This window comes from Coturnix japonica, chromosome 11 (genome assembly GCF_054131305.1).
Source record: "Coturnix japonica strain WE chromosome 11, WE-NBRP24, whole genome shotgun sequence".
Classification (NCBI taxonomy): domain Eukaryota; kingdom Metazoa; phylum Chordata; class Aves; order Galliformes; family Phasianidae; genus Coturnix; species Coturnix japonica.
In genome coordinates this window covers 25,069,590-25,093,054 of record NC_140673.1, presented here as the reverse complement: position 1 = coordinate 25,093,054, position 23,465 = coordinate 25,069,590, and the positions used below count along the sequence as shown (strand labels likewise).

At 43.1% G+C, this 23,465-nt stretch overlaps 2 long non-coding RNA genes across 3 annotated transcripts in view; both read right to left on the bottom strand.

The window, feature by feature from the left end:
* The window catches only part of LOC146759071 (uncharacterized), a 35,039-nt gene extending 31,410 nt beyond the window's left edge, over positions 1–3,629 (bottom strand). Inside the window, exon 1 of the long non-coding RNA XR_014932884.1 lies at positions 3,493–3,629. This is a non-coding gene — a long non-coding RNA (uncharacterized LOC146759071). The remainder of the gene's footprint in view (positions 1–3,492) is intronic.
* A 3,092-nt stretch (positions 3,630–6,721) lies between these two features.
* LOC107317707 (uncharacterized) overlaps positions 6,722–23,465 on the bottom strand; it is a 226,296-nt gene continuing 209,552 nt past the window's right edge. For both annotated transcript variants that reach the window (XR_001556997.3, XR_014932877.1), the window contains exons 5-6: positions 18,797–18,877; positions 6,722–6,907 (exon numbers count right to left, since the gene is read on the bottom strand). This is a non-coding gene — a long non-coding RNA (uncharacterized LOC107317707). The remainder of the gene's footprint in view (positions 6,908–18,796; positions 18,878–23,465) is intronic.

The following is a 23,465-nucleotide window of genomic DNA, read 5'->3' as shown; positions in this document are numbered from 1 at the left end:
TTCCCCTTCCTCTCAAAGAAAGTAAAAATGAAGTGTTCATCTTTCTCAAGCAAGGTTTCTAAGTCTCCCATTTTCTAGATTAACTTCCAATAGGATCAGAGGAAATCAACTGGCTTTTGATTACTGGTCTTCAAGAAGTGCCCCTTATCTTTCCATAATGCACTTATCTGAGAGGGTGATTGCTAATTGATATCTCAGCCACATAAATATGCCCAGCAGAAGACACATATCCTAGTACACTAGTAATCCTAATAGTAACCATCTCTGAAATATATTTAACTTAAAGGTATCCTTTCCTGCACAGATAGGGCCTTTTTTTTTTCCACTCCAGCAATGAACACAGCTCCACCTGAAAAATCTGCTGTAAGGACCCAGACATTGAAGAGAGGAAAGTGGTTAAATGAGCCAGCAAGGCGGTCATGGCAAATACCTACACTCAAGTGTTCATGGTTGGTAACATATAACATTCCCTAGTAAAATCACAGTGTTATTAATTTCTCTGGCTTCTATGCCTCTGGAATGGTAAAAGCAAGAGGAGAAATCTGGCCCAATGATCCATCATCCTAGGCTTTGAAATAGAGCCAACCTTGGTGAAATTTGAGTGAGAAACACAAGGAGAGCTAAAGCAGCAAGTGCATTTCACTGAGTTATGACATCATCCTGTATTCATTTCTAGGGGGGAAGCTGTTTATCGGATGCGTAGGAAAGAAAAAAGCCCCCAGAAAAGCGCACACATTTCAATATTCAAAGCTGCCCCAGGAAAGAACTTAAAATATGAAGTCATTTCCTTGATGAGCTTCAAACATTATTTGTCATCCACACTGAACCAGGAGAAAAAGAGGAATAAAAGGAAAGGAAAAGTCTGTTGCAACCTAACCATGAGTGGCTGAACAGGAAGGTGCAGAGCTGTGATGGGTGGCAGTGAGCTGGAAACAGCCAAGCCAGCCAGCAAGGATGAATTGATCTTCTCCAATCTGTCTCTGAGCACCCAGAGGGACAAAATTCATTGCAGGGAGCCAGGAAGGTTTGGCAAAGTCATGGTACAGCCTGGGAGCAACTCATGTTATCTTGCTATCAGAGTCCTGAGGTATTTGTTAGAGCCTATAACTAAGTCCCAAACCCCTTTATAGCTGATGGGATGAAGGATGGAGTTGGCAGTTTTCACTGTCCTAGTCAAGAGCATCTAGGGCACACATGCACATGTAAGAAGATACAAAAGGAGACCAGCACATGCATCTCTCTTGCCTCCAAAGAAGAACAGTTCATCTAGGAAGTCATACAAGGTATAAGAGCACCCACAGGGTTGGCAAAAGCATGTAGCATAGAATCATAGAGGCTTAAAAAAGACCACTAAGATCATACTCCATGCAGGGAAGAACTCAGCCCCCTCCAGAGCTTCCAGAAGCATTCTGCACCAAACAGCCTACAGACAACAACGTAAAACAATAGATGCCACCAGACAGTGATTTGAAGTGGCCACACAAAGCTGCAGAGGTGTGAAAACACCCCAGGTGTTCCTCAGGCTTAGGTCAGCTGATGGCAGCTTTCTGTAGCCTGCATGATAAAGGGAAACTTTCATTTATAAAGGACTATTAATCTGTTAGGGTCAGAAGTAGCCGGCATGACCCCGCAGCACAGTCACCTTCCTCACACTGACCATCCTGTGATGTTCAGTGGAACAGCATCTCATTTTCACCAAGGGTGGCAAAGACTGGCTTCTTCCCCACTAGAAAACATCTTTTTTTGTACTGTAATTTTAAAATAACAAAGTGGAATTTCTCAGCAGGGTGAGCTTCGGCACTAACTTCAAGCATAGGGCTGGCTGGAGGAAGCAGCAAGCTGGGAGGCATTGCCAGGTTGTTAGTGCTAAAAGCAAAGAATTGCAAGGAAAATACTTTTCCTTCTGCCTCCCTGTGTGCCAACCTCTGGATAGCCTCCCCAGGCCCATTTTCCAGCAGCAGCATGAAATCAGCAAGGCCCATCCAGCCATTTATGTGTAAAGGGGAGGATTTTCCACAAGTCATCACGAGCCTTAATCACATTGCCATAATGAAAACCTGCTGAGCTATCTATCGCTGTTCTGAGCCAAATGAAGACAGATTGAGGCAGATGTGGCGGGGTCATGAAGTAGACTTGCTGTGACAGAGGAGCATGGGGGAAGCTGCATCTTTGTCTTCTCCCATTCTGCTTTCACCACCATCTCCCTTTCTCACCACATATTGTGCCTTAACCCCACATAGACACTTTCCTGCCTTGACCTCAGAAGAGCAACGCTTTTTGCTGGATGGCCATTCCCCTCCGCCCTCTATTTATTTCTTATGAATTTAGCTTCCATTTTTGAAGTTTATTTTCACTTTTTCTCCTCTTATTTCTCCAGTGAAGAGGGCAGGTCCCCTGTTCATCCTCTATTAGTCATCCTTCAGACTACAGCCAGCCCACAGATACTGAAGCCCTCCAGGCACCCCAAGGCCATGCCTCTCCTCCTCCCACTGAGCCCCATGGTGTCTTCCCCACAGATGAGAACTCCCTTGACTTTTCTTTCAATAACCTTTCCTGACTGGCTCTGGGATTCATCAGGACTAGGATGTTTTCTTCATACACAGCCTAATACCCTGCTTGGACCATTAACAATTCATCTCAGTCTGACATCTGATGAACTTTCAGAGACCTTCACGGCCCAGAGGGGAATTAAGTGGCCTTTTAATAGCGGGATGGGCAGAAACAGAGTGGCATCAGGGTGAGAGATGTCAAAAGTCAACTACAGCAACAAAAACAACTACTTTGAACCCAAACAGAACTTGTCCATACCATAAGACAAAGTTCATTCAAGTGAGGTGTGTGAAGGACCAAGCACCACAATTTTCCTCAGCTTACCAACAAGGAAGATTTCAGACAGCCTTCACAGATGTAGACAAAGCTTGGACTCATTTGTTGCTCCCAACAATATGGAGATTCAGGATTACACCAGATTGCCAGAAAACACAACTACAAAGACCACGCTTCCCAGACATTGACATTTCAGAAAGGACAGTGGTTTTTTTCCAAGGCAGATGGCAGTAGCCTGGAGTTCAGTTACATGGTACAAATGATTAACGAGTTGTTTAGGAGCAGAAAGAAACAAGTAGCCTGATAAAGGTCTCCTCTCCATAGCTGCCTCCTAACACTAAAAAAGGCCAATTCGGTAAACACAGACACTGTATTTTCTGAGTATCTAAAAAGCATTTAAGGTATACTGCACATGCAATGGAACGACCCAAAGACTAGCGAATGTTGAGGGCTAGCACGCATGCTTGACTGCTTCCTGGACACAGCTCATCATCCAGCAGTATAACAACAAGTACATCAACAGTGCTAACAAAAAACCCCAAAGAAGCCGAACACAACAAGACGCATTTCTCATTTAACATATGTAAGCAGCAGCAGATACAGTTGCTTTAAACCCAAGAAAGCAGCAGTCATCATCCAGTAATAAAAAAAGAAAGAAGCACTTACCCCTTCCCAAGGATCAAGGTTCACCAAACACTCCAAAAGAAGCAACATTCAAGCAGAAACATTTCTCTTACAGCTGCCAGCCCTTAAATGTGGTTAAGGAGGGGGTGGACCCTTCTGGTTGCACAGGTGAATTGTTTCCACCTGTGCTCCCAGGGCTGGCCACTCCCCTTCACCAGGTGCTCAATCACTGGTTCAGGCCATGACCTAATAGTACCCATACAATATTATTTGTATGTAAAAAACAAAAAGTTGTGCAGGTTTCGTGCCATAGGCACCAAGGCTCCTTCCCTGTCTTGCAGTTGTACTACAGAGGTGAGTAAAGGAAGGAGGTAATTGGTCCCAAGTAAGGCAGAGCTTCTCAGTTTGGAGGGTCACAGCACCAGGGATGGGAAGGCCATCCAAAAGCCCGGCTCTCTTTTGGAAAGCAGATATAACGAATAACACATGTGCCCAGTGCCATGAGCCTCTGATTGCTAAGTGGGAGGCAGGAACCTCTGGTGAACCTGTTCCTTTCTTTCTATGAGCTCCCATGGGATGTTTTCTCTCTGGAAATTGGTGCACAGATCTCAAACACACAACTCTACAGTCCGTTTTTTGCTGAGTATGTTTTTCATCACACTGCTCTCCTTCCACTCAGCGTACACATTCAGCACATGCTGAAATGTATAAATAAACCAGCGTTTTGCTGGGTCAGCCCTCTGCTGGTAACCTCCTTGCACTTTGTCACTGGAGGCCACAACTCTGCTCAAAGGGACCATTTGGTCTTGGCAGAACTCAGTCACTTACTCAATCGCTCTTTAGTGCCAAAGCACCACAAGAGCAGCTCCTCAATTGCTCTTGGCTTCCCATCTGAACGAGTGCTGAGCTGTGGGGACAGCTCACACCACAGAAAATGAAAAGGGAAAAAAGAAAAAACCTGCTTGCCAGCACCCAGGAAAAGAGAAGAGATACACACATTGTCAGGTCCCAGTGGACCATGGGCCATAGAAAGAAATGCAGGGGCTGTTTCATAGTATCATAGCATCATTAAGGCTGGAAAGGGCCTAAGATCATCTATTCCAACCATCAACCCGTGTCTGTGACTGCTCTAAACCATGTCACACAGTGCAGCATCTCCCACCACTGGCTTCCACATGGGCTTTACGATTTGCTTGCACGAGAGTGCAGATTAATACAGTTTGCTTGCCGTGACGGAGAAAGGCACTTTATGTAAGCTGTGTCTCACAGCATTTCCCCTAAAAATGAGGCCTCTGCATTTAAAGATGGAGGTTAAAATCTGGGAAACGGATGGGTGGTTTCAGATGCACGGCCTCAGCAATGGTTTTTATTCTGAGGACGGCACTCCCCAGAGAATCGTTCAAATCCCAAAGCCGGACACTGCTCTGGAAAGCATCACAAGTCTTGCGTGGCATTTCAGAGGCAAGTCCAAAACATTTCTGTTTTGTAAACAGGAAGTCGCATTGTCTGGAGAGGATATTTTCCCCCCTTCAATAGCTGCATGCAGCCTTTTTACATAACCCCTTTTTACAGCATTTCAAGACCGAAAAGTTCATTTCCCTCTCATAAGCACATAGGAGAATGCAGCTGCCACCCAGACATCCTCTAAATGGGACCACATGTAAGCCACTTAGTCTCCAAAAATGAAAGGAAAACACAGTGCTGTCATCACTGCACGGCACCGTCAATCAGAGCTGTTCATAATGCACTGTGCCATGTACGTCCCATACCACGCTCATTATAAGCTTAGGCTAATGCACGATATTAAAGCAGAATATTACAAATGTTAGGGACTCCAGATGAGCAAATGAGGATAAGTAGAAACAAAAAAGTTCAGAGCCAGCCTCTTTCCTGGCCGTGAGGGTTGGTGAGGACAAATTCCTCTACTGCTCAATGGAAGTATTCTTTGCAGCTACACCCTTGCCATGTTGGTCATGTTGTATGGTCTGGGAAGATCCCAATTGGATGGGCTGCAAGGGCAGACCATCCATGGACATGGATTCTACCTAGATCTATTTGAAACATCATTAACAACAACAACAAAAAAAACCCACACATAAAATCAAAGAATTTTTGCAAACATATCTGTCCCTTTGTTTGGAACACTTTCTTTGCTACAACATCTCAAAGAGGAAGAAGGCTCATTAAAAAGTCACCTCCATACCTTCTAGCATGCCCCGGCTGGAAAAGCAGTTGGGATCTTATACAAAGCAGCTGTCACGTGCTAAATTATTTGTTGTGTTTCATATGCATCCAAATATAAAACAAGGGCTGCAGGGACTGAGTAAATAAACAGACTTGCTAATCTCTGGTGACAAGACCTGTGTCGTTTTATTCACACTTCTTACCATATACTCCAGGGTCATTTGCCAGACTGGGAAAAATATGGCATCTGTTTCTGTAATCCAGGCTTGATTTCCTCCTTTTTACCAACATGTTTCACTCCTGGCTTCTGGGGTGCAAAAAAAAAAAAAGAAAGCAAACAAAAAAACCCCCAACAAACAGAACAAAGCATGATGGAAATTTAGCCACAAAATGTCCTAAATGGACCTGAAAAAGCTGGGCCTGGTTCTGACTTTTATTCCTTTTTCCTGCCATCATGACAAGGCCTGACAAGTTTTACTCCTTGTATCCTATTTATGTTCAGCTAGAAAGATATTTGTCACAAATTTGCTAAATCTCAGCAGAGCTAATTTAAGTAAATCAACCGCTTTAAACATGCAATCCATCTATTATTAAACACCGAGCACGTTTCAGTGGGAGGATTTAATGAGAAGTGATTTTTGGAGAAGGCAAAATGCCATTTGTGGGAAGAGGAAAACCACCCAATTCAGAAGTCAATTTGTTCACCAGTCACATGGAATTTACACCAATCTACACAACTTGACGTTGCTCAAGTTCCTGTGTCAGTGCTGCTACAACTGGAGCCTGAAGAGCTGCCTTCGTAGAGATGTTGGGCTCTGTCCTTTCAACAAACACACTTTGTCATTTCTTGATGCCCTTCCAAACCAAAGAGCTACGAGACCTCCCCATTGCTTCCAGTGGAAGATCAGAATTGAGAAATGGTTTTGTTTGTTAAACTCAGCCCTGCAAATACTTAAAAAACATATAAATAACATATAAGAAAACAAATAAACATATATTCAAACAAACAAACAAATCCCCTTGAAAACAGCTAGAAGAATGCTAAAGTTAATATACCAGGGCATCTACTCTCCACAGGAATGCTTACTGCCACATGAAGTCAGCTGGACTCTCCAAAATACATCATAAGGAAAAGCAAAGGGGAGATGGATGAGTGCTGGATTCGATGGTAAATGCACAGCAGTGCTCAGGCAGGAGGCAGGAGCTACGGGCACAGCAATCACTCACAGCAAAGCAGGCTCAGGTTGGATTTCCATAGAGGATGGAGGCGCATCTGTGGAAAATGCAAAACCCTTCCTTGTTATTAATTTTGTAAACCCTTTATTATACTTTCATTAAATGATACCCCTCTTAAAATGCCCTTTCATGCTGAAGGCTATGTGTGGTGTCCACAGCTCTCAGTGCCACTTCAGGTACAAATTTTAGGTCCTCCTACAACTTCTGGCAGGGAAAAGAGAAGAGCAAAACCATTGACAGAGAAGCTGTGACTCGCCTACATGCTGAAGGTCAGGTGAAATTGGATATTTGTGGTTCAGTCCTGCTGTTATTGAAGTAAATGGCAGGTTTGCCACTGATGTCTGTGGGTCTGATGCAGGGATGGTATTAGAGTCGTATCTACCAGCATTAATTAGGGGTGGTTGGCAGAGAAGTGAATCCCCAATGGTAGGATTATTTAGTGGTGGAGCAATGTGGGATCATGCCCTCTGTTCCTGGACTGCTCTTATGCAGCGTTCAGTTCTGGGTCATGGCCTCCCCAAAATGCTGTTCTCCTGCATAATAAGACCTAAGGGATGCATGTGGCTGGCTTCCTGCAGCAGTGTAAAAGTGGATTTTTTCATGTATGGAGACAGAAAAAAAAGCCTTGTGTATTTTGCAGATAGATCTTTAAAGATAGGTCATGTCTAGGAATTTATTGGGCTTTTAGGGTTCTTTTGCAATGGTGTTTCATAGCAAGATAGAGCCTCATCTGCTCCCAATCACACATAACTAATTGCACAGTGATATACCACAGGAGGTAGGTTTCTACTTGCTGTTGGCTCCCTGCCTTGTATTTTTCTCTTACCTGATATAATTTCAGATATGATCCCAACTATTATGTAAACTTCCGTGCATAGATTGGGTTTTTGACATTAGACTAAAAGCATCTCACCTTGGTGAATCCCCAGAGCTTTACTCTTAGCACTTGTACCTACTTTGGATGCTTTGCCAGGCAGAAGAACCTATGCAGGGCAGGCCAGGAGCTGGACTCAAGGGTCCAAGTGGGTCCCTACCAACTCTGAATGAATATTCCTTGATTCTATGACCCACATCTCCAGTGGCTCAGCAGCAATTTCCTTCCCATGAATGGCAAACCAGGTTCCAACTGAAAATCAAGGCCATGGCGTGGGCTCATTAAGCCTTGGCCATTTCTCATACCCAGCCAGGAACGCAGGGCAGCGTGGCTGGAATCTGCTTCAGTTTTGGTTAATAACTCACTGACAGATGCTGAAACTCAACGCTATGGAAACAAAAGACAAAGATCCATGAAGCTCATCTGTAACTCAACAGCTCCTATGACAAACTTTGGTTTTGAAGGGTTTTATTTATTTTGAATGCAGTATTGCATAATATGCGTATTTACCCTTGGGTATTTATCCCTACAACATAGCAGTCATTTGCAAATGTAGTATTATAGCATTTTTTTTCCTTCTCTTTTCAGTGGTTTGACTTATTTAACAGACACTTAAATATCCTCTAATGGAGATGCAGATCCCCTTGCAATACATCTAAACTGGATTTCCTTCGCTACATTTCACAGACCTCTTGGATATAATCCATGGACACCCATGGGTCTGCAGTGCACAGGTCAAAACGCATTGATTTATTTATTTGTGAACCATCACACAGTACTGTGTGCATTGCTCTCCATGTTGCTTGTGCCTGGTACATGGATCACAAGGCTGTCACATGCTAAGGCTTCGTGTAAATGTTCCGTGAACAGACCCAGCTTTATTTCGAAAGCAAGTCCATAATTTGTTGCCCTCTGCAAGGCTCTTCTTGACCTTAGTGCCCTCATGCAGGGAAATAAATAAAACAGTTCCAGAAACCCAGGTGGTTTTATATTTTCCTGGTATTGCACATGAGGGGTTTCATCAGGATTTGGAAACTCTCAGAGTTTGGGCTGGTTTTTGTTGCATTAGCCAAGGCCTATTGTCTTTGTGCACACGTGGGGCCCGTTTCTCCCAGTGCTGGAGAAGCCCTCCTTCATCCTAATGTTTGCCAAGGGAGATTGGGACCTGTTGCAACAGCCCCAGATGCTCAGAGTCAGTTTAGCCCTGTAACAAGACACACTCTCCTATCTTCAGGACTAATCATTCAGAGAGCAATTATGTTAAAGACCTCATTCTACAAACACTTACTCCCTCGTTGTATTTCTAATGTCATACTTGGCTTCATTTTCTTTCACTTGCGAAATCTCCTGCTCCTGCTCACTCTATGCTCCAATTCATTACAACCCTGCAAGGACAGGGCTGTGTGTAGGTACCCATGCTGTGATGTTTGGCAATTGCCTAGATCACGATGTTTGGCAATTCATCTGAGCTGGAATATCCTGTCTATCATACCTAAGTGGTACTGTAAGTGGGATAGCTATGAAGGCAACAGAGAAATACTTCCAGGTCTGATCAGCCCCATGTGAGGGACATAGTGAGCATGGTGCAGGAGGGTTGATGGTTGGATGGTTAGATGACATCAGTGAGCTTTTCCAACCTTAATGATTCTATGATTCCATTGACTTGCTTGAGTTGGAACTAAAAATGACTATGCAGGCATTGTAATTCCTTTTCAGATTTATCCTGGTTTTACACTACACCCATATCAAGCTTAGCTCAGTACAGCAAACAAACAGGTTTAAATCAAATAAAAGCTAAGCTGGAGTTCTCTCCCAAATGACGCGTCCAATTCTTTTCAAAGATGTGCAAGTGTTGGGAAAGAAAGTGGAAATAATGAGCTACTATAAATAACACCAGCTCTTCCAATAGTTCCATCACAGTCAGCCAAAGCCTGGAGGTGCAGGATAGGTCTTGAGAAAATCTACCCTGGTCACAGGCACGTTAACAATCAGCTCTTCATTTGATTGGAAAAGCCAAAAAATGTTTTCTTGGGGTTTCTTCTTGTTAGTTTGTTTAAGAAAAGAACTACAACCAAACAGAAAAATATATATTTTTTGGTCCTGGAGTATTTTCAAACAACAGTATTAAGGTGAGAACGAGACAAGAGGTGTTGTAAGCCCTTGCATGGCCAAGATAAGATCCCAAAAGTCTCCATCTAAAATGAAGAGGATGCTATGAAATGTGGGGAAAAAAAGCCAGTGCTGGCACATCATTAGGATAGGTGCAGAGAATAAGGAAGGAACCGGGAGCTGAGAAGGTCTGCAGGTTGGGATAACCATCCTAGAATTGGTCCAAAGACAGTTTGATGTGCCAAATGGCATCTATAAAAAGCAGACACCACTCTGGGTCACACAGAGCAGAGCGTCATTTGCCACAGATGTAACTATCTGTCACACTGCTGCATGCAGTGTTTTTTTCTGCTGTTCCGGGGGTTGGCAAACCTCAGCCACAGTGAACGGTCCAACTTTGTAATCTGGACCTCAGGGAAGATCTGGAGAGAGTTCAGCAGGGAATGAGGAGAGCTCTAGAAAACGTGATTTCTGCAGCAAACCAGCCAGCACCGAGCTCATGTCGTCCTGAGCAGAGAGGGCTAAGAGGGAAGACATGATATTATAACTCAAATATTTAAACAGAGAGGAAAGGAATAAACTGGTTCTGAGTCCACTGGGGAATGAGGCAAGAAATCACAGCTTCATCCACATAGAAAGAGATTTAGGGTAAAGGTAGGGATGCTGTGTGTGGATTTTCAGGGATTTGCCACTGCTGCTTGGTGTGAATGCAGCTGCTTGGAGCACCTCAGCCCCACTGGAATGGACTAGAGAGCTTGGCACCACCATACAGCACGACCTGGCAAGCTCCCTTCCAGCCCTATTTTCAGTGATCTTGTAATAACACCAAAATTACACACTGACAGCATAAGAGCCGGGATTATTTGCTTTAGGATTAATATAATTAGGCTAAGTATGAATCAGATGGTTTAGCTATTTACAGTCAGAACACACAGGACAGATGCAATGGTTCAGTGATGTTTGTGCAGACACTGACAGGCGCTTCTTTTCCCCCATATCAGACAGGGCAGGTGAGTCTATGCCACTCTTAAGCCCATTGGATAGTGCCAAGCTGAGTTTTGCTTATATAACCACAGCAGTTCTGCTGTCGTACATTCACCATCTTAATTAGCATCAATAAATGCTGACAATTGCTGGATTTACTAGGAAGTGCCAACTTAATGTAATGCTGACATTTCGACATATGAATTCTGAGATGTGATCTCTCCTAGAGCTCTCTGTTTCAATATCAAACAAGATAGCAAAGCTCTTAGAATCACAGAGTCACAGAGACCTTAAAGATCATACAGTTCCAATCCCTGTCATGGACACCTTCACTGCTCACATCTCCTGCTTCACACAGGAGACCTTTAATATCAAGTCCACATGCAGGCACACAGCAGCGCCACAGAACCCAGTGTTGGATGGAAACCTTCAAGAGATGAAGAATCAGCCACATTGCTTGGGAGAGTCCTGATGAGTAGCTACACCTACAGCTCAAACATACCAAGCTTCTGGCTGGAAGTATTGCTGCTCCAGCTGCTGCTTATACCTGGGTTTCCCTTTACCTGATAGATTAAAAAGCTGTTTACTTCACAGGGTGCACACAGCAAGCAGCTTGCAAGGCAGGATATCTCAGGTGGGAAGACAAAGAGGAGGACACACATGCATTCCTCTTTCTTCAAAGAGGAAAAACCCCATAGAAATGTTCAAATCAGGCAAGATTCTGAAATACACAAAAATGAGAGAGAGAAAAAAAAAAGAAGAAGAAATAAAAGCAAGACTCTGGGCAGGCTTTGCTCCTGACTTCAAACCCTTCTGAAACTGCAGCTGGAGATGAGACCATATGATCCCAGAGCCCGTGGAGCAATTTAACAGAACAACTGTGTGACCCCTGGCTGCAGCGGTGCCATCTGTGGCCTATTACTGGGGATTTCATACCAGCTGGGCAGCAGGAGCTCATCTGAAATCCACCCCAGCTCAGGAGATGATGAGTTATATAGCTACTGCTTGTATTTGTCTTATAAAAGTAATAATGCTGTGTTCTGTTGCCATTAAGGTCTGATATTAAAGATGTTAATTTCCCAACAGATCCAAAGCAAGAGGTAGGAAGGCCTTTTATTTTTAATGAACTGAAAACTGTTGTGATCTCATTCATCCACCCATGAAATCCACTGACTGACAAGGTCCCATTTCTGGGCAGCAGGGTTAAACGTGCTTCAGACAAAAGCCAGATTTTCCTTTCCTCTGCATGCCATGGGCAGGATCAAAGGAGCAGGGAAATGGACATTAAAGCCCTTGTAATCAGGGACACAGACTCCAACCCAGCATGGGCCAGCCCCCTTGCAGGCTCATGGAAATGCCACGGTGCATTTTTGCATGGGAAGACTGGGAGCTCTGGGGGAGCAAACTGGGCAAGTAAATAAGGCTGGAGAGAAAGTGCTGCACAACTTGGGCTCATCTGTCATCACCTGGAGCTTCTCCTTGTAAGCAACCTGGAAGCACACATCCCTCACACCTCTGATGCTCCCTCGGTTTCAAAAGAAGTGGCTTTCTTAATAAGCCTGTAATATCTCCTGGATGCAGCAGATGGTGCTAGCATAGATAACCCTGAAAAGAGAATGACGAGCAAACAGATCTTGGGGGGGAGGGAGGGGGGAAAAGGGAAAGCAAGATTTACAATTTGATTACAGTTCTTTTTAGAAACGTTCAGAACATGCCAGAAATAAAGAAGTTTTCTCATTAATCACATTCATTCTCAACTGGGAGAATGCTGCAGTGATAGCAGCACAGCCAGCAATACGTGCCATTTTGGCAACAGGCCATTGGATGGGCGGCAAGACCATTCCCCTTGGCTTGCTATGTGAACCCCAGGATCTGGCTTGGAGGTGAGGATGAAGGTGACCTTCAGAGAAGCTGGACAGTCATTTCTCCTCTTGCACTGTCCTTTGCTCTTGTGTTTCAGAATACCTTTCCCATGTCACCCCCTCAAGCAGCCTTGAAAGGATGGGGAATAAAGATGGCTGATGCCTCCCAAAAACCAGCAAAGTGGGAATAGCTTGTTTTCCAAGTACATACGAGTTCATTTGCATTTATTTTTAGCTGGATTAACATCCAGCTAATATGGATGTCAACTAATTGGAATGCAATTTTGGGAATTAAGGAGGAATTCAGCACCGCTGATATAAACCAAATGTGATGGTGTTGGAAAGCATATGAAATTTATCTACACGGTCTTGGTGTCATCAGCATGCTCTGCCTTGTGCCTAGGTTAACTCTTAGGCAATCTGAGTGGAAAGAAATACTTCCATGATTCCCATATGACTAATAAGATACAATGCATTAGCTGGCTTGGGGTTTAAAAAAATAAATAATAGGGAATTTATTATTCAGATGTTCCTTCTTCTAATAGAAATGATCAGTGACATATATATGTAAAGCATTCTTCTACTTGGAATGATAGTTTGTTTCACTTGTCGCTGTTTCAATTACAAAGGTCATTGTAGTGCATAATGTTTTGTGAAAGCATAACCACAAGCATAGGGATGCTGTTTGTTAATTCTGCATCTACACCAAGCATTTTTGATGTAATCAAAGAAGATGATTAGTCAGAAAAGGACTTAAACATCCTTAAGAGTGTACCAAGAAAGGAAAGCGATTAAGTACCTGCTTCACGCTCTGCTTCCAGGGTGTTTTCTTTATCAAATGCCACAAAGAAAAAGCATTGCCCCTTTAAATGGCTGAGATCCAATGTCCTGCTCAGTGTTGAAATTCTGCCTCCAGGAAACACAGACAGGGAAGCATCAAAGCAGAGAGGACGAGTTGTTCTTTAATCAAAATATTGTGAAACTGTGGTTCTGTCAATGGTTTGCTGTTCGGATTTTGTAGATACGTAGGATGATTGGGAAGCTTCAAAGAAAGATGTCAACCAAATGTTTCTCAGAATCACGTGCAAGGCAGAAGGAAATGTGCTTCCTAAAGGTCGCACTGGCAGATGAACTTTCTGCAATCATTAAAGTTGTAAAGTCCCCCCTCCCTGCACACACATGAAAGATGATAGGATCAGCATGCCAGCCAGAACCAGATTTGGGAATCAGACATTTCCCTTCGAAGCAGCAGCGTGCCGATCTTGCGGGGGGGAAAGCATAGCATGGGTGAAAATTCACTTAGGAATGGTGAGGCTGCCAGAGGATTTCACATCTGTTTCCCACAGAGATGTATTCACTTGACTGCATTTTGCCATGCGCAAAACTGTCCAACTCTAAACATGGGGAGTCCTTTACAACAGATGAAAGTGACTTGAGTGATGAGTTTTGGGCAACTGATAAGCTAGAGGAATGATAAAATAATAATAACAGAATCATAGAATCATTAAAGTTGGAAAAGACCACTAAGATCACCTAGTCCAACCATCAACCCATCACCGCCATGTGCATTAAACCACGCCACTAAAATAATGTAGGGTTTCTACAAGCTGTGCGGTAATTGTAGCAGGTTGCTACTCAGAGAAAGAATAAGGGTTTGACTATAACTTCTGGTTTCTCAGTTCAGACCAACCTTAAGTTCTATTTCATGACCTTCAGAAAGGGAGAAAGACGATCTTCAGATGGTGGCATGGGGAAAACGTCTTAGGTTCATCCCCCTCTATCTGATAACTCTTTCCCTCCTTGAATTCTTAGAAAGCTTGACCTACTCTGGTATTGGAATAAATATAGCATGAGCTTAAATTCAAAGTTACTATTTTTGGTAATTTATGTTTAACAGCCTCCTTGGAATTGCAGATCCTTGGAGAGGTATTTCAGCATTGCAGATCTGTTGAGCTGTAGCTCTCCATACATGAGCTCTGACATGGGATGTTTGCTCTTGTCTTGCGATTAGCAACTGAGCCGCTCCCTATTAAATCCCATGAATGACTACCGGGCATTAAAAAGTCTTTTATCACTGCTTAATTCCATAATTTTTGGAAACAGAAACCCCACGTGTTTTTTCAATAAGCACTTCTCCTCCTGACAGCGCTACATCTTTCACAAACACAGCGAGAATAACCTCTGGACTTCGCCTGCAGCAGTGAAGTATGAAATTTTGAATTCCATGGGTCACTGTTTTTGCTGCAGCCAGATGTGGATAAAAGGCAAAGGGTGGTTTATTGTTGTTTTTTCAAGAAACAGAGAAAGGTTTGTACTAAGGTACACCCTCTGTCCTAAAAACAAGTGGCTAACATGTGGCTTGAATATTGCCAATTGCCATTTCAAAAGACGAAACTTAAAAAACAAAATATTTTGACTTTAAATATTCTGTCTTCAGCTAATAAAGTACATTATGAGCTTAAATTGGATTTGGGGAAACACACAGGAGAGCTGCAAACTTGATGCTGAGCTGTGAGTTAGTGACACGACTATTGGTGCCATTGGTCCCGTCCTGGTGGTTTTATTGGCATTGACAAGTTATGGTGAATATGAAAGGAAAATACAAAATGGCTGAGAAAAGTAATTTTTGTTCTGAATCGATTGGGTTATGAATTGGAAATAAATTAATAGATAAATTCAATCCCCACGTGCACTGATGGATTAGTTCATAAAAGCATTTTATGCAAACTCTTTTGGGGACGGAAGCATGTTTAAAAAATAGCTAAGCTTAATTGCTCTGCTTTACTTACTGCCACCCAGTTTTCCATCAAGCTACAGCACGGATCTCTATACTAAAATGTTGATGGATTTTAATTGTCGGTAGCTGTGGCTACATACTCAGTTTTTTTCCCCATAAACAGGGAAAATTCTGGAAAAGGTTTGATTATTCCTTGTTTTCTTATTGCTGCCAAACTTGTTGTGATCAATAAGACCACCAGCACTGTGGAAACATACATCAGGAAAAGTCAAGCTGGTTTTCAAAGGCCAACAACCAGATTTCGAACCCACAGATTTAGCAGGAAACTGCCTGGCTGGGCTAGGATGGGTCATTTTTTTGCCTCTACTGTGCTGAATGTAAGGTCAGATAAGTGTTAAAGCAGAGTACAGCCAACCATGGGCTGGGATAACCTCTTTGGACTCAGCACTATGTGCTGCACAGGCTGGTTCTGCTTCAAATAAAGACTTTGGAGCAGATCAAGAGGGATCATGGAAACTCAGCCCTAACCCTGGTAGTTTGATGATCTCAATCACCGAAACGCTTTGAGGGGCAGATATTTTCATCCCTTTCTAATTTGCAGTTGAGACCTAGGGCAATTTTTGTTCCGAAAACTTTGGAGTTCTTTCAATATTTTTGAGCCACAGAACAACCGCTCATGTTCTCGCTTTAGTCATTTGAAGTCTCCCTGTGAAACAGCTGGCCTCTGATGTGTGAGATACCTGCTTCCCACTATTTGGCTTCCGACAGCAAGAAGATGACTTACGGCCATGAACTATCCCTTAATTTAACACATCAAAACCGTGCAAAAATAAACAAAACAGAGTGAAGAACACATGTAGAACATGAACTCACATTCTGCACCTTGCACTTTTGCCCAGAGCACATGTTTTTGCAGCTTATCTCCCTGGGTATCTGCGATGGTGCCTTCTCCTGTGTTTGTTTTCTTTGTGTGGGGATACTTGGCAAGGAATTGCTTCTCTGGGAGAAAAAGCAGTTTCTGCTTCTCCATGGCCATGGACCAAACAAACACCATAACTGGACATTTAACCACAGGCTTGCTGCAAAACCTGTCTGGATAAGAGATATGGCCACGTTGATCTCAGTGTGCTTTGAGGAAAGTTCTATCCAGAGCAATTTGTCCTTTTTTGCTGTTTCCCACCTTCTTTTAAATCACTGTTGGCTTTCATTTCCCTCTCTTTGATCTCAGAAAGCCCTTCAGTGGCCCTAATACATAATTTAATGTCACAGCAGCAACTTAGCTTGAGTCCTGCCTCTGCTTCTGAGATGTGAGATGTGTCTTGTGCTGGTCAGAAAGGGGGAAAAACATGCCCATGCCTTTGGCCATTGGGATTTATCCTGTAGTTTGAAGTTTGGCTGTTGTTTTCAAGTCATTCTGCTGAGAAGGACTAAAATCTAAGTGAGACGCTTCCTACCAAAAACACCCTATGAATTCCTCTCTTTATTTCCACGGAATGCTTTTTTGTTCTTCTGATTTTAAGTGAAGAAATACTGAGGTAAGTCACTGAAGATCCCTATACAAGAGATGGTAATATTAGTACTTCCCTCCTTGGAAAAGAAAAAAAAAAAAAGAAAGAAAATATATAGTGCTGTTATTTATAAAGGCAGAGCTGAGAAACACTTTTGATCAGAAATTTCCCCCATGAGCTCTGAGCCTTGTTGCATCCAATGATTTATGATTATGCAGTTATAAAAGAGCTATGGTGATGCTCAGCTTCGAGGCAAATCCAAGAGCCTATAACATTCTCCTGGAAATACTTCTGACTCATTACTAAGTCCACTTATGGTATTCTTCAAACCTGAATAAATGGCATTTAATAAAAAAGAAAGAGGAAATCGGACCCAAACTCTACCCAGAGATTAGACATCATCCTTCCCCATGGACCGAGAGGATTAGAACAGGGAGGTAATGGAGTCACCATCCCTGGAGGTGTTCAAGAAAAGGCTGGATGTCACACTGAGGGACAGGTTCTAGAGCAGTCACAGACACGGGCTGGTGATAAGACTAGATGATCTTATTGGTTTTTATTGGTCCTTAATGATTCTATGGTGCTGAGTTTGCATTATAGTTGGTAGAGGTCTGAAGGGCCCTACTCCTCACCAGGTTCAAGCAGCCAAGTGTTGGGGTTTTGCAGAGCCCAAGCACTGATTGGAAAAACATCCTTTGTCAGCAGAGATCTGCCCAGACAGATTTTATTAACATAGAAAATGTACATACAGACAAGAAGAAGATGTTAAAGGCAATGAATTCCTACTGCTGATAATGAACAAAAATACAGCTTTTTGTGCATCACTTCCCTTCCCCATGATGAATAGACAGAAAGGGTCAAATCCAAAGCTAATGGCTGGTCAGAGATTCAGCTTGGCGAGGGTTAAGATCAGGTCTCATGGAGTCAGGAAAGAGAAAGGCCCCAAGTGTCCTTGAAATTTCCATATGACATTTAGGTATCAATGACACCATTGTTCCAGGGCAAGAGAAAGTCAGCTCACCCCTTAAGGACTGCTCCCTGCAGCTGGGGATGCCAGGCTGCTCCTTGGCAAGAAGCTCATTAGTCCCTTTAAGAAATGCTCAAATTAAACATGCTATAAATCAACATTTCTTTACTCACATTAAGATACATCAGCTTAATCCCACCAAAGATACTGACCCAAAAGTACTCCAGGATGCCAATGTTTCAAAGGAAAATTTTCCACGTGTAGAATTTTTTAAGGCTTTTTTGTGTTTATTTTTCTTTTGAAAAAGATTCAAAAAAATTCACAATCCCTTTTTTTCTTTCTTTTTTTTTTTTTTTCCTAAGGGATTATCTGCTAATCTTACCCTGTTACAAAATATATTCATAATCCTCACTGCAGTTACTTAGCAAGTCTTAAACCTGTCATTAAAATACCTTCTCTTGTTACTACAATCAGCAGCCTTAATCCACCCTGAGCCTCTCATTTTTTTTTTCCTTCTCCCACTTTGTTCCCAAATGGCTTAAACCAAGGTATGACAGGTAGCAAACAATCTCTGATCTAATTACTTGGAAGAAACAAATCAAGGGAAGGAACATGTTTGTGTGGCAAATTCCTGACAGTTTGGAAACCAGAGACCCTAGGAATGTGCCCGGGGAAAATTTTAAACCCACTCAATAGCTGTGGGTTTAAGAAAGTGTGAATACGTTTCTGGAAGGCATTGATGGGTGATGGTGATGCCAAAAGAGGGGGCAGCCATGAGCAGATCCTAACATGTCATGCCATCCCTGGGGTAAGGACAAGGGAGTGTGTTCCTGAATGGGAGGATGTGTATGAGTTCAATCCAGCAAAGCATGCACTGAGCTTTACCTGAATGTGTTCAGCAGGCTGGCATCATCCAAATGGCTCCTAGCACCAGATTCCCTCCTGTGAAATCCTGGACAATGGATGCTTGCAAGGAAAAAGAACAGAAAAAAGTGCCTTAATTAGAGTCGAGCAGAGGAAATGCAGCAGCTTGGCATTATGCAGTGCTGGGAGGGGAAGAAATGAGATGTTTGGTCAATGCTTCAACCAGCCCTGGCACAAAGCACAAATTAAATGCCTCAGACAGCTCCCACTCATTTGAAGCTCAGAGTTTGCTCAAAACCTGACTCCAGTCCAAAAGTTCATCTCCAGAGAGGAATATCCATAACTGCTCACTGGGAAGGTTGGATACCCCAAGGTGTCTTGGGAGCTGCCGGGTAACAGCAGCACCAGCGTGAGCTCAACTATTGCCTGTACAAAACCTCTTTACACAAAGCTGGGATTTTTCAAGGGCATTAAGTACATGAACTTTCCGATCTTAAACAACGCCACAGTAGCCACCTTGGGAATAAGGCACTATGGTCCTTCTTGGAGATCACGCATTGAAGTTGTCTTGTTAATAGGGAGATACTAATGTAGTGAAGGAAAGCATTGTGGCCTGGAACAGCTGGGCTTTTCTAACTGCTTGCCTAAACGTGGGTGATTAATGACCAAACTGCATCCTTATTGAACGGCACTGAGAGCCTTGTCTGGAAGTATTTTGTGATATTTTCTTTTTTTCTCATTTTTGTAAGAGATTTGTTGTGAACAAAGATCCGTTGATAAAAGACTCTAACAGATAGGCAATAATACAGCTCTCATTTTACATATCTAATTGGTGACAATGTTACTTTGGTACTGCTTGTTTTTTTGCAGTAGGACCTGAAAATGCTCGAAAAAAAATAGTTTGCTCTTTTGAGACTGAAGCCACTCAAACATCTTAATGAGACTGTTGTTGGAAAGTGCTGCTTCATCCAAACCAAAACATCTCACAGTGAAATAGTCCCATTAATAATATTTCCATGGGAAAGTTTTCAGAGTTTCTGGGGTCAATTTATAAGCAGAGAAAGATCTAAATGAGAACCCTGATCTCAATCTGAAAACAGATGTTTCAATGGCAAAAATAACAAGAAAACCATATCCATTTCGGTGGAGCGTTTGACTATTTTGGTTCTTGTTCCACACCAGAATGAAAACACATTTCCAGTTCTCAGAAACCTTTGCGGTACTTTGGTTCTTGTTCCATACCAGAATGAAAACACATTTCCAGACCTCAGAAAACTTTGTGGAGGTCCTGATCTTTTGCTGCCTCTGACAGAAGCTTCATGGCCTGCTAAAGAAGGTGCTACTATGGTGGTCCTTGGTTGCTCTTGCCACACTATGGTCACCTGCTCCATGCTTGGACTTTGATGAAATATATATACATATATACATATGTATACATATACATATAGGTATATCTCCTTTAGACCTAGGAGTATCCATGTGGGACAGATGCAATGTTCTGAAAGCATGCAAAGAAGGACACCATTCCCCTCTAAAATTTACTCTAAAAGTACAAGGCAAAGCTGAAGCCAAAGGTTAGAAGACCCAGTAAGAGACATCCTCATTGCCCAGCAGCTACTTTCTGTGTCTTTATTGCTCCAAATCATGTTATTGTTCAACACACAGCAGCCAGCACGCAGGTCTGTGGCTCATCCATCAGCAGTGACTTGGGGACTTGGCTGGTAGGCCATACCCAGTCAGGATGGATGGACAGGTCTTAAACTGGGGCTCCAAATCTCTTTCGAGCAAAATAGCTGCTTTTTAGCAGCATGCACAACTCCATGTCAGCAGTCCACATGGTGTAAAAGAGGAACTTCCCTGCCCACCATCAAAACGCGTGCATAATGATTTCCTTCACCAAACAGGTACTGCTCCAACCAGAGCAAGGTTTGCTTGCACTGATCTAACTGTCTTACTTCCGGGCTATTTTTTTTCCTCCTCAGCCAACACGTTGGCTTTTATCATTCAGCAGGGATTGTTTTCCCTAACATCCCCTTAAGAAGGATGTATTTTTCAAAATACTGCCATTCCATTCACTAAAATGGGTTTTGATGTGGCTACTTCAAATCAAAACCATGAGCTTTCCTCTCCCCACACCCACCGACTTAAAATCTGCCCCCAACGCCAGTGGTTCAGAACTATCCAAATAAAGCAGTCGCTTTAAGGACTGTTTGCTTTTCCTCTCAGGCTCCTTCTCCCAACGTTATATTGTTTGTGGAAAAAAGAGTTCTTTGGGTGGGTCACTCAGTGTCGTGGCTAAGAAGCTGTATTTGAAGTCTGGTTCTGTGTAGAAGAAAAACCGTGTCAAAACGGTCTTGAAAATAGTTTTCTTTCTTCCTCCATGTCAGGATGTTACCTTTTCCCCTCCATGAAACAGCTCATTCCCACGAAAAACAGTGAGGACACGTGCTCCGAAACACAGCAAACATAACCCTCTTTTCATAGCAGGAAAACAAATTGCTTTCTGAATAAAGCCGCCCATTAACATTGCTTGAGCACTCACTCCTGAATATCTTTATATTAGGCAAACATGCTTAGTTATTCTTGAGTAATTCTGCCTGCCAGATTGCAATCCCTTAAATGACTGTAACACGGGGTTTTGTCGACAGTGTCATCCTCCTCCTCCACCTTCCCCTCCTCAGCTTTTTACTTCAAAGCACATTCTCTGAGCAACCGCTCCTCCGACACACTTACATGGAGTGGCATGCAAAACGTGAGCCAAAAATGGCATTAATACATTTTTCTTCTGTGGCTTTGGAATGACGTGGATGTGCGTTGCCTCGGAGAATGCTCTGTTTTCTATTCTCGTGTTTGATACTGTGCAGCTGGGAAGCCACGTTTCACAGGTGGTTGGTGAGCTTATTAGATTATTCATAACTGTTTTTATTTCACTTCTTCTTTTTTATTATTATTATTTTAAAGCAATTAAAAACATGTGCCTGAGGAGGCCAGCGACGATTAGAAACACTGTTGACATCTATTTCCCAGTTACCTTTTGCTGTTTTCACTTGGGCTATACAGAGCCCAGTGCTGGTGCCCATACGAGCACAGCCTGCACATCACAGCTCTGAGCCCACAAAGGAGCTGCAACTGTCTGCAATTCCTGTTGGAAATTATTTGTTTTTATAAATAAAACAGCATTTGTTGAAGGTTTATCAGGGCTCATTTGGTGAGAAATTTCTGCTGGGAATAAGCAGCAATCACAGTAATAATTACAATAATGGTGATGAATGTTTTGAGTCATTTTGTCTGCTGATGATCTGGGAGCAGTGACAAATTCTAGACACGAAGCAATTCATTTGAGGCTGAGTTCCCAATCCATGGTGATCTTGAAACAAGAGAGAGGGTAGTAAGTGCCAAAGGATTCACTAATGGGGAGAAGCTGAGCCAGTAGATGAGGCCAGACAAGGCCCCGTTACTGCAAATCAGGCTAAACTGCAATGGTGCAACACAAAGCTCTGCAAGCCTCTGCTGGGACTGTCCCAGCCATGTGTGATCCAGACCTCAGCTCCGCATCTTCTCCATAGGAGGACTCCGGTAGCACCCACGTGGGCTGCTCAGCTTCTGCTTCCCAGAGGACTGACTTTGCTGAGGTGTTGAGCTTTGACTGGCTTGCATTCAAGCTGTATGTTACCCTTTTGGATAAGCAGACCCCCAAAAGCAGAGATGATTTTCTAAGAGGAACTCCTAGCTACAGAAAGTATGGCACTGTTGTATGCTGTGAATAGGATTGTTGTAATCCTTTTGTTTTAAAAAATTGGGTTCATATTCCCTCAAAACCAAACCCTTAAGGATTGGTATGAGCAGTGGAAGAGTTGACATAGCGCTTAGGGACATGGTTAGTGGGCCTGGTGGGGTGGGCTGATGGTTAAACTGGATGATTCTGGAGATCCTTTCCAACCTTGATGATGTGAGAAGGAATACTAAGGTTAATACTGGAAACAGTAGCAGAGACAGGTGGCACCCACAGTGCTGTGGATATATTCCCTTCTGAACACACAGCTTTGTTGAAAGCAAAGACAGCAACACTCAGCAGCCTTCAAAACCCCATGGTCTCCTGCCTTCAGCACAGGTTGCAGGAGGAAGCCCACAAGCCTTGTATAGAAGGGTGCCCAAGTCAGCCTTATTGACAGGGCATATCCTGCCAGCTCAGGCTAGAAATCTCTTCCCCAACTCTTATGCTGTTAAACAATTCAGTTGCTGAAAAGCTTTGTTTTGAAATGCTCCTGGCTTAATAGTATCCCTCGTGCATCACAGTGTTCTGATTTGCCTCCTCTGCTTTCAGGTCACTTCTTACACACAGGAAACGAGAACAGGATGGTGAAGTTTGCATGAAATATCTTTTCTTGCCTGGGAGAAAACACAGACTGCTGACTCAGGCTGTGCTCACAAACACTCCAAACACTGCAAAATATATAGCACCACAGCTTCGCCAGCTGCACGCCTTCCCACCCTGTCTGCCACGACAACCTCTGCACAATCAGCTACTTTGGAAGTCGCCCATCTTGAAGAGCTACTCTTCAGAATATAAGAGGGAAAGGACTTTACCAACATTCGAGAAGCCAGAGGGTGGTTGAGGTTGACTACGTGCAACCAGTGCAAGCCAGAGCTTTAATAGGTGCTGCCTTTGTCCCATTTCCTACTTTCCAAT